The 9,343-nt window shown below is 48.1% G+C and overlaps 14 non-coding genes across 14 annotated transcripts; 9 read left to right on the forward strand and 5 right to left on the reverse strand.

Annotated features, from left to right (window-relative positions):
- Positions 1-210: 210 nt before the first annotated feature.
- LOC149101530 (5S ribosomal RNA) lies at positions 211-329 on the reverse strand. The gene has a single exon (XR_016202947.1). It is a non-coding gene; the product is annotated as a 5S ribosomal RNA (ribosomal RNA).
- Positions 330-779: 450 nt separating this feature from the next.
- LOC149101531 (U2 spliceosomal RNA) lies at positions 780-971 on the forward strand. Its single transcript, XR_016202913.1, has one exon. It is a non-coding gene; the product is annotated as a U2 spliceosomal RNA (small nuclear RNA).
- Positions 972-1,198: 227 nt separating this feature from the next.
- Positions 1,199-1,362, forward strand: LOC149101532 (U1 spliceosomal RNA). The gene has a single exon (XR_016202926.1). It is a non-coding gene; the product is annotated as a U1 spliceosomal RNA (small nuclear RNA).
- Positions 1,363-2,252: 890 nt separating this feature from the next.
- Positions 2,253-2,371, reverse strand: LOC149101533 (5S ribosomal RNA). The gene has a single exon (XR_016202948.1). It is a non-coding gene; the product is annotated as a 5S ribosomal RNA (ribosomal RNA).
- Positions 2,372-2,821: 450 nt separating this feature from the next.
- Positions 2,822-3,013, forward strand: LOC149101534 (U2 spliceosomal RNA). The gene has a single exon (XR_016202914.1). It is a non-coding gene; the product is annotated as a U2 spliceosomal RNA (small nuclear RNA).
- Positions 3,014-3,240: 227 nt separating this feature from the next.
- LOC149101535 (U1 spliceosomal RNA) lies at positions 3,241-3,404 on the forward strand. Its single transcript, XR_016202927.1, has one exon. It is a non-coding gene; the product is annotated as a U1 spliceosomal RNA (small nuclear RNA).
- Positions 3,405-4,294: 890 nt separating this feature from the next.
- On the reverse strand, positions 4,295-4,413 carry LOC149101536 (5S ribosomal RNA). The gene has a single exon (XR_016202949.1). It is a non-coding gene; the product is annotated as a 5S ribosomal RNA (ribosomal RNA).
- Positions 4,414-4,865: 452 nt separating this feature from the next.
- On the forward strand, positions 4,866-5,057 carry LOC149101537 (U2 spliceosomal RNA). The gene has a single exon (XR_016202915.1). It is a non-coding gene; the product is annotated as a U2 spliceosomal RNA (small nuclear RNA).
- Positions 5,058-5,286: 229 nt separating this feature from the next.
- Positions 5,287-5,450, forward strand: LOC149101538 (U1 spliceosomal RNA). Its single transcript, XR_016202928.1, has one exon. It is a non-coding gene; the product is annotated as a U1 spliceosomal RNA (small nuclear RNA).
- An 892-nt stretch (positions 5,451-6,342) lies between these two features.
- Positions 6,343-6,461, reverse strand: LOC149101539 (5S ribosomal RNA). Its single transcript, XR_016202950.1, has one exon. It is a non-coding gene; the product is annotated as a 5S ribosomal RNA (ribosomal RNA).
- A 452-nt stretch (positions 6,462-6,913) lies between these two features.
- LOC149101540 (U2 spliceosomal RNA) lies at positions 6,914-7,105 on the forward strand. Its single transcript, XR_016202916.1, has one exon. It is a non-coding gene; the product is annotated as a U2 spliceosomal RNA (small nuclear RNA).
- A 227-nt stretch (positions 7,106-7,332) lies between these two features.
- Positions 7,333-7,496, forward strand: LOC149101541 (U1 spliceosomal RNA). The gene has a single exon (XR_016202929.1). It is a non-coding gene; the product is annotated as a U1 spliceosomal RNA (small nuclear RNA).
- Positions 7,497-8,390: 894 nt separating this feature from the next.
- On the reverse strand, positions 8,391-8,509 carry LOC149101542 (5S ribosomal RNA). The gene has a single exon (XR_016202951.1). It is a non-coding gene; the product is annotated as a 5S ribosomal RNA (ribosomal RNA).
- A 450-nt stretch (positions 8,510-8,959) lies between these two features.
- On the forward strand, positions 8,960-9,152 carry LOC149101543 (U2 spliceosomal RNA). Its single transcript, XR_016202920.1, has one exon. It is a non-coding gene; the product is annotated as a U2 spliceosomal RNA (small nuclear RNA).
- Positions 9,153-9,343: the final 191 nt, after the last annotated feature.

Here is a 9,343-nt window from a genome sequence, read left to right on the forward strand (position 1 = left end):
TTCGCACGCGAACGTTAGCGCGCGAGACTTCGATTCTAATTTATCCCGCGATCATTTTAAGGGTACTTTTCATGTTTTCTAGCTATCTTTTGAGTCTCCTGAAATGTGTAAAAAGTTATTTGTGCTTTCCAGCCACTGGAATAGCCAAAGGTTGTAGTAAAAGAAAGAAAAAATGAACATATGCAAAATAAAACGGCCGAGAAAATGAAAAGTCTACAACACGGGGTATTCCCAGGCGGTCACCCATCCAAGTACTAACCCCGCCCGACAGGGCTTAACTTCGGTGATCGGACGAGAACCGGTGCTTTCCCTGTGGTATGGTCGTAGACAAGAGAAAGGGGTGAAAATTTAGTCTTTTAAACGAGCCACCAAAGCAAAAGCAAAGCAATAATAGCAACCAGCAATCTTTTAGCAGGCATTTCTTGACTTCTCTGCAAGTTGTATGCACGTGGAGAGCGAATGTTGATAACGTAGCCGTTTTTTTTTCTGCCTGTGTCTGTAGCGCTATCTTAGTAACGGAGTCATTACGGGTCTTTAACATGTTGCCTCGTTTTGGAGGGCAAAAAGGTGTTTGATCTCACTCACCCCTGGAGGCACGTTATCAACTTTGCTGCTGATTTTTGTGGACTTGTGTTGTAGAACAAGTGCGTCTACGACGGCAACTTGCTCCATGGCGTCGGCCTACAGTCGGCTCCAGGCCCCTCGGCGACAGCATATTGACCACCATATCTCAAAGGGGGAAACCCTGGACCACCCTCCTAGGGAAGGGAAGGTCCGGTATCGCTTCTCGGCCTTTTGGCTAAGATCAAGTGTAGTATCTGTTCTTATCAGCTTAATATCTGATACGCTGCTCATTGAGCAGCTCATATATTAAACTGATTTTTGGAACTGGGCTGTGGAAAAGAGGCTTGCCTCGTCCCAGCCACGGGTTGCCTCGGTATAGCACTACCTCCGAGTGCGGCCCACTTCCCCTCGGGGAAGAAACCTTCATTCAATCAAAGAAAGAAATCAAAGAAAGCCTCCTCCTGACACTAATGTCTGGCGTTTTTCTCTGTCGACAGGCACAGACTGAGGAGGGAAGCTACTCTAGAGCCGCCTAGAAGTGAGGCTGGAGGTTCTAGCACGCCCGCAAAGCACTACCACAAGGATATAGAGGTAAGGAGGTTTGCCTTTGACGGCCCCCGCGTCAAGAATTTTCATACTTACCTGACGCGGGAGGTACTGTGATCAAGGAGGCAGTCCTCTCAAGGCGAGGCCCTTTCATTGCACTTCGATCGGGTTGACCCTTGCGATTACCCCAAATGTGGGTAACTCGAGCGTATAATTTCTGGTAGTGGGGGCCTGCGTTCGCGCTCGCCCCCGAAAAAGTGCAAGTGTTGGCCCTGTGAATGGTGGATGGTTAATGATTGACGCTTTGCTTTGTTCGTCAGTTGGCCGGGCCGGGCTGGACGACTGGGCACAGTGAACAACGAAGGAACGTGTCAAGCAAGCAAGCCAAGGATTTCCAGCTGCAACTGAAAAGGCGAGTGCGCTGGAACTCGTGTTGTCATGCATCTATGTTGTACTGAACTGAAGAAGGTGGCTTTTCCGATTTGCGTTTGTTTCGGCAGGCGGTCAATCATTGACTCGATCCCCGCCAAGTTTGTCCTCGAAGTAACGTTCGTCGACTTACAGTATGGAAAGAGCAAAGGACAAGGAAAGTAACAGGAGAAGTGCTGGCCAAACCGTGAGTTGATTTCTACCTTACGATTGTTGTGTTGGTGGTTCGTTGACTAAACTAGACAACGGTCCGAGCCTCCGTCATTCTCCAAGTCAAGTCATGAATAGAATTGTTTTGACGGCTCGAATTCGTGTCGACCGTTAATATGCAACGGCTCGCGTGTGTTGTTTGCTTTGCCGTTGTTGATCGGGCGCATTTCTTTGGGAATTGGCGTAGTTTTCCGCACTTTTAGCTGCTTGAAAACCGTTCGGCAAGGCAGAATATCATTTTGCTTCGAATTATTTGATGTCACACACGCCAATTTGATGTCATAAATAACCGTTTCGCACGCGAACGTTAGCGCGCGAGACTTCGATTCTAATTTATCCCGCGATCATTTTAAGGGTACTTTTCATGTTTTCTAGCTATCTTTTGAGTCTCCTGAAATGTGTAAAAAGTTATTTGTGCTTTCCAGCCACTGGAATAGCCAAAGGTTGTAGTAAAAGAAAGAAAAAATGAACATATGCAAAATAAAACGGCCGAGAAAATGAAAAGTCTACAACACGGGGTATTCCCAGGCGGTCACCCATCCAAGTACTAACCCCGCCCGACAGGGCTTAACTTCGGTGATCGGACGAGAACCGGTGCTTTCCCTGTGGTATGGTCGTAGACAAGAGAAAGGGGTGAAAATTTAGTCTTTTAAACGAGCCACCAAAGCAAAAGCAAAGCAATAATAGCAACCAGCAATCTTTTAGCAGGCATTTCTTGACTTCTCTGCAAGTTGTATGCACGTGGAGAGCGAATGTTGATAACGTAGCCGTTTTTTTTTCTGCCTGTGTCTGTAGCGCTATCTTAGTAACGGAGTCATTACGGGTCTTTAACATGTTGCCTCGTTTTGGAGGGCAAAAAGGTGTTTGATCTCACTCACCCCTGGAGGCACGTTATCAACTTTGCTGCTGATTTTTGTGGACTTGTGTTGTAGAACAAGTGCGTCTACGACGGCAACTTGCTCCATGGCGTCGGCCTACAGTCGGCTCCAGGCCCCTCGGCGACAGCATATTGACCACCATATCTCAAAGGGGGAAACCCTGGACCACCCTCCTAGGGAAGGGAAGGTCCGGTATCGCTTCTCGGCCTTTTGGCTAAGATCAAGTGTAGTATCTGTTCTTATCAGCTTAATATCTGATACGCTGCTCATTGAGCAGCTCATATATTAAACTGATTTTTGGAACTGGGCTGTGGAAAAGAGGCTTGCCTCGTCCCAGCCACGGGTTGCCTCGGTATAGCACTACCTCCGAGTGCGGCCCACTTCCCCTCGGGGAAGAAACCTTCATTCAATCAAAGAAAGAAATCAAAGAAAGCCTCCTCCTGACACTAATGTCTGGCGTTTTTCTCTGTCGACAGGCACAGACTGAGGAGGGAAGCTACTCTAGAGCCGCCTAGAAGTGAGGCTGGAGGTTCTAGCACGCCCGCAAAGCACTACCACAAGGATATAGAGGTAAGGAGGTTTGCCTTTGACGGCCCCCGCGTCAAGAATTTTCATACTTACCTGACGCGGGAGGTACTGTGATCAAGGAGGCAGTCCTCTCAAGGCGAGGCCCTTTCATTGCACTTCGATCGGGTTGACCCTTGCGATTACCCCAAATGTGGGTAACTCGAGCGTATAATTTCTGGTAGTGGGGGCCTGCGTTCGCGCTCGCCCCCGAAAAAGTGCAAGTGTTGGCCCTGTGAATGGTGGATGGTTAATGATTGACGCTTTGCTTTGTTCGTCAGTTGGCCGGGCCGGGCTGGACGACTGGGCACAGTGAACAACGAAGGAACGTGTCAAGCAAGCAAGCCAAGGATTTCCAGCTGCAACTGAAAAGGCGAGTGCGCTGGAACTCGTGTTGTCATGCATCTATGTTGTACTGAACTGAAGAAGGTGGCTTTTCCGATTTGCGTTTGTTTCGGCAGGCGGTCAATCATTGACTCGATCCCCGCCAAGTTTGTCCTCGAAGTAACGTTCGTCGACTTACAGTATGGAAAGAGCAAAGGACAAGGAAAGTAACAGGAGAAGTGCTGGCCAAACCGTGAGTTGATTTCTACCTTACGATTGTTGTGTTGGTGGTTCGTTGACTAAACTAGACAACGGTCCGAGCCTCCGTCATTCTCCAAGTCAAGTCATGAATAGAATTGTTTTGACGGCTCGAATTCGTGTCGACCGTTAATATGCAACGGCTCGCGTGTGTTGTTTGCTTTGCCGTTGTTGATCGGGCGCATTTCTTTGGGAATTGGCGTAGTTTTCCGCACTTTTAGCTGCTTGAAAACCGTTCGGCAAGGCAGAATATCATTTTGCTTCGAATTATTTGATGTCACACACGCCAATTTGATGTCATAAATAACCGTTTCGCACGCGAACGTTAGCGCGCGAGACTTCGATTCTAATTTATCCCGCGATCATTTTAAGGGTACTTTTCATGTTTTCTAGCTATCTTTTGAGTCTCCTGAAATGTGTAAAAAGTTATTTGTGCTTTCCAGCCACTGGAATAGCCAAAGGTTGTAGTAAAAGAAAGAAAAAATGAACATATGCAAAATAAAACGGCCGAGAAAATGAAAAGTCTACAACACGGGGTATTCCCAGGCGGTCACCCATCCAAGTACTAACCCCGCCCGACAGGGCTTAACTTCGGTGATCGGACGAGAACCGGTGCTTTCCCTGTGGTATGGTCGTAGACAAGAGAAAGGGGTGAAAATTTAGTCTTTTAAACGAGCCACCAAAGCAAAAGCAAAGCAATAATAGCAACCAGCAATCTTTTAGCAGGCATTTCTTGACTTCTCTGCAAGTTGTATGCACGTGGAGAGCGAATGTTGATAACGTAGCCGTTTTTTTTTTCTGCCTGTGTCTGTAGCGCTATCTTAGTAACGGAGTCATTACGGGTCTTTAACATGTTGCCTCGTTTTGGAGGGCAAAAAGGGTGTTTGATCTCACTCACCCCTGGAGGCACGTTATCAACTTTGCTGCTGATTTTTGTGGACTTGTGTTGTAGAACAAGTGCGTCTACGACGGCAACTTGCTCCATGGCGTCGGCCTACAGTCGGCTCCAGGCCCCTCGGCGACAGCATATTGACCACCATATCTCAAAGGGGGAAACCCTGGACCACCCTCCTAGGGAAGGGAAGGTCCGGTATCGCTTCTCGGCCTTTTGGCTAAGATCAAGTGTAGTATCTGTTCTTATCAGCTTAATATCTGATACGCTGCTCATTGAGCAGCTCATATATTAAACTGATTTTTGGAACTGGGCTGTGGAAAAGAGGCTTGCCTCGTCCCAGCCACGGGTTGCCTCGGTATAGCACTACCTCCGAGTGCGGCCCACTTCCCCTCGGGGAAGAAACCTTCATTCAATCAAAGAAAGAAATCAAAGAAAGCCTCCTCCTGACACTAATGTCTGGCGTTTTTCTCTGTCGACAGGCACAGACTGAGGAGGGAAGCTACTCTAGAGCCGCCTAGAAGTGAGGCTGGAGGTTCTAGCACGCCCGCAAAGCACTACCACAAGGATATAGAGGTAGAGGAGGTTTGCCTTTGACGGCCCCCCGCGTCAAGAATTTTCATACTTACCTGACGCGGGAGGTACTGTGATCAAGGAGGCAGTCCTCTCAAGGCGAGGCCCTTTCATTGCACTTCGATCGGGTTGACCCTTGCGATTACCCCAAATGTGGGTAACTCGAGCGTATAATTTCTGGTAGTGGGGGCCTGCGTTCGCGCTCGCCCCCGAAAAAGTGCAAGTGTTGGCCCTGTGAATGGGTGGATGGTTAATGATTGACGCTTTGCTTTGTTCGTCAGTTGGCCGGGCCGGGCTGGACGACTGGGCACAGTGAACAACGAAGGAACGTGTCAAGCAAGCAAGCCAAGGATTTCCAGCTGCAACTGAAAAGGCGAGTGCGCTGGAACTCGTGTTGTCATGCATCTATGTTGTACTGAACTGAAGAAGGTGGCTTTTCCGATTTGCGTTTGTTTCGGCAGGCGGTCAATCATTGACTCGATCCCCGCCAAGTTTGTCCTCGAAGTAACGTTCGTCGACTTACAGTATGGAAAGAGCAAAGGACAAGGAAAGTAACAGGAGAAGTGCTGGCCAAACCGTGAGTTGATTTCTACCTTACGATTGTTGTGTTGGTGGTTCGTTGACTAAACTAGACAACGGTCCGAGCCTCCGTCATTCTCCAAGTCAAGTCATGAATAGAATTGTTTTGACGGCTCGAATTCGTGTCGACCGTTAATATGCAACGGCTCGCGTGTGTTGTTTGCTTTGCCGTTGTTGATCGGGCGCATTTCTTTGGGAATTGGCGTAGTTTTCCGCACTTTTAGCTGCTTGAAAACCGTTCGGCAAGGCAGAATATCATTTTGCTTCGAATTATTTGATGTCACACACGCCAATTTGATGTCATAAATAACCGTTTCGCACGCGAACGTTAGCGCGCGAGACTTCGATTCTAATTTATCCCGCGATCATTTTTAAGGGTACTTTTCATGTTTTCTAGCTATCTTTTGAGTCTCCTGAAATGTGTAAAAAGTTATTTGTGCTTTCCAGCCACTGGAATAGCCAAAGGTTGTAGTAAAAGAAAGAAAAAATGAACATATGCAAAATAAAACGGCCGAGAAAATGAAAAGTCTACAACACGGGGTATTCCCAGGCGGTCACCCATCCAAGTACTAACCCCGCCCGACAGGGCTTAACTTCGGTGATCGGACGAGAACCGGTGCTTTCCCTGTGGTATGGTCGTAGACAAGAGAAAGGGGTGAAAATTTAGTCTTTTAAACGAGCCACCAAAGCAAAAGCAAAGCAATAATAGCAACCAGCAATCTTTTAGCAGGCATTTCTTGACTTCTCTGCAAGTTGTATGCACGTGGAGAGCGAATGTTGATAACGTAGCCGTTTTTTTTTCTGCCTGTGTCTGTTAGCGCTATCTTAGTAACGGAGTCATTACGGGTCTTTAACATGTTGCCTCGTTTTGGAGGGCAAAAAGGTGTTTGATCTCACTCACCCCTGGAGGCACGTTATCAACTTTGCTGCTGATTTTTTGTGGACTTGTGTTGTAGAACAAGTGCGTCTACGACGGCAACTTGCTCCATGGCGTCGGCCTACAGTCGGCTCCAGGCCCCTCGGCGACAGCATATTGACCACCATATCTCAAAGGGGGAAACCCTGGACCACCCTCCTAGGGAAGGGAAGGTCCGGTATCGCTTCTCGGCCTTTTGGCTAAGATCAAGTGTAGTATCTGTTCTTATCAGCTTAATATCTGATACGCTGCTCATTGAGCAGCTCATATATTAAACTGATTTTTGGAACTGGGCTGTGGAAAAGAGGCTTGCCTCGTCCCAGCCACGGGTTGCCTCGGTATAGCACTACCTCCGAGTGCGGCCCACTTCCCCTCGGGGAAGAAACCTTCATTCAATCAAAGAAAGAAATCAAAGAAAGCCTCCTCCTGACACTAATGTCTGGCGTTTTTCTCTGTCGACAGGCACAGACTGAGGAGGGAAGCTACTCTAGAGCCGCCTAGAAGTGAGGCTGGAGGTTCTAGCACGCCCGCAAAGCACTACCACAAGGATATAGAGGTAAGGAGGTTTGCCTTTGACGGCCCCCGCGTCAAGAATTTTCATACTTACCTGACGCGGGAGGTACTGTGATCAAGGAGGCAGTCCTCTCAAGGCGAGGCCCTTTCATTGCACTTCGATCGGGTTGACCCTTGCGATTACCCCAAATGTGGGTAACTCGAGCGTATAATTTCTGGTAGTGGGGGCCTGCGTTCGCGCTCGCCCCCGAAAAAGTGCAAGTGTTGGCCCTGTGAATGGTGGATGGTTAATGATTGACGCTTTGCTTTGTTCGTCAGTTGGCCGGGCCGGGCTGGACGACTGGGCACAGTGAACAACGAAGGAACGTGTCAAGCAAGCAAGCCAAGGATTTCCAGCTGCAACTGAAAAGGCGAGTGCGCTGGAACTCGTGTTTGTCATGCATCTATGTTGTACTGAACTGAAGAAGGTGGCTTTTCCGATTTGCGTTTGTTTCGGCAGGCGGTCAATCATTGACTCGATCCCCGCCAAGTTTGTCCTCGAAGTAACGTTCGTCGACTTACAGTATGGAAAGAGCAAAGGACAAGGAAAGTAACAGGAGAAGTGCTGGCCAAACCGTGAGTTGATTTCTACCTTACGATTGTTGTGTTGGTGGTTCGTTGACTAAACTAGACAACGGTCCGAGCCTCCGTCATTCTCCAAGTCAAGTCATGAATAGAATTGTTTTGACGGCTCGAATTCGTGTCGACCGTTAATATGCAACGGCTCGCGTGTGTTGTTTGCTTTGCCGTTGTTGATCGGGCGCATTTCTTTGGGAATTGGCGTAGTTTTCCGCACTTTTAGCTGCTTGAAAACCGTTCGGCAAGGCAGAATATCATTTTGCTTCGAATTATTTGATGTCACACACGCCAATTTGATGTCATAAATAACCGTTTCGCACGCGAACGTTAGCGCGCGAGACTTCGATTCTAATTTATCCCGCGATCATTTTAAGGGTACTTTTCATGTTTTCTAGCTATCTTTTGAGTCTCCTGAAATGTGTAAAAAGTTATTTGTGCTTTCCCAGCCACTGGAATAGCCCAAAGGTTGTAGTAAAAGAAAGAAAAAATGAACATATGCAAAATAAAACGGCCGAGAAAATGAAAAAGTCTACAACACGGGGTATTCCCAGGCGGTCACCCATCCAAGTACTAACCCCGCCCGACAGGGCTTAACTTCGGTGATCGGACGAGAACCGGTGCTTTCCCTGTGGTATGGTCGTAGACAAGAGAAAGGGGTGAAAATTTAGTCTTTTAAACGAGCCACCAAAGCAAAAGCAAAGCAATAATAGCAACCAGCAATCTTTTAGCAGGCATTTCTTGACTTCTCTGCAAGTTGTATGCACGTGGAGAGCGAATGTTGATAACGTAGCCGTTTTTTTTTCTGCCTGTGTCTGTAGCGCTATCTTAGTAACGGAGTCATTACGGGTCTTTAACATGTTGCCTCGTTTTGGAGGGCAAAAAGGTGTTTGATCTCACTCACCCCTGGAGGCACGTTATCAACTTTGCTGCTGATTTTTGTGGACTTGTGTTGTAGAACAAGTGCGTCTACGACGGCAACTTGCTCCATGGCGTCGGCCTACAGTCGGCTCCAGGCCCCTCGGCGACAGCATATTGACCACCATATCTCAAAGGGGGAAACCCTGGACCACCCTCCTAGGGAAGGGAAGGTCCGGTATCGCTTCTCGGCCTTTTGGGCTAAGATCAAGTGTAGTATCTGTTCTTATCAGCTTAATATCTGATACGCTGCTCATTGAGCAGCTCATATATTAAACTGATTTTTGGAACTGGGCTGTGGAAAAGAGGCTTGCCTCGTCCCAGCCACGGGTTGCCTCGGTATAGCACTACCTCCGAGTGCGGCCCACTTCCCCTCGGGGAAGAAACCTTCATTCAATCAAAGAAAGAAATCAAAGAAAGCCTCCTCCTGACACTAATGTCTGGCGTTTTTCTCTGTCGACAGGCACAGACTGAGGAGGGAAGCTACTCTAGAAGCCGCCTAGAAGTGAGGCTGGAGGTTCTAGCACGCCCGCAAAGCACTACCACAAGGATATAGAGGTAAGG

This window comes from Orbicella faveolata, unplaced genomic scaffold, assembly GCF_042242905.1.
Source record: "Orbicella faveolata isolate gen_17 unplaced genomic scaffold, um_ofav_v1 contig_38, whole genome shotgun sequence".
Taxonomy (NCBI): Eukaryota; Metazoa; Cnidaria; class Anthozoa; order Scleractinia; family Merulinidae; genus Orbicella; species Orbicella faveolata.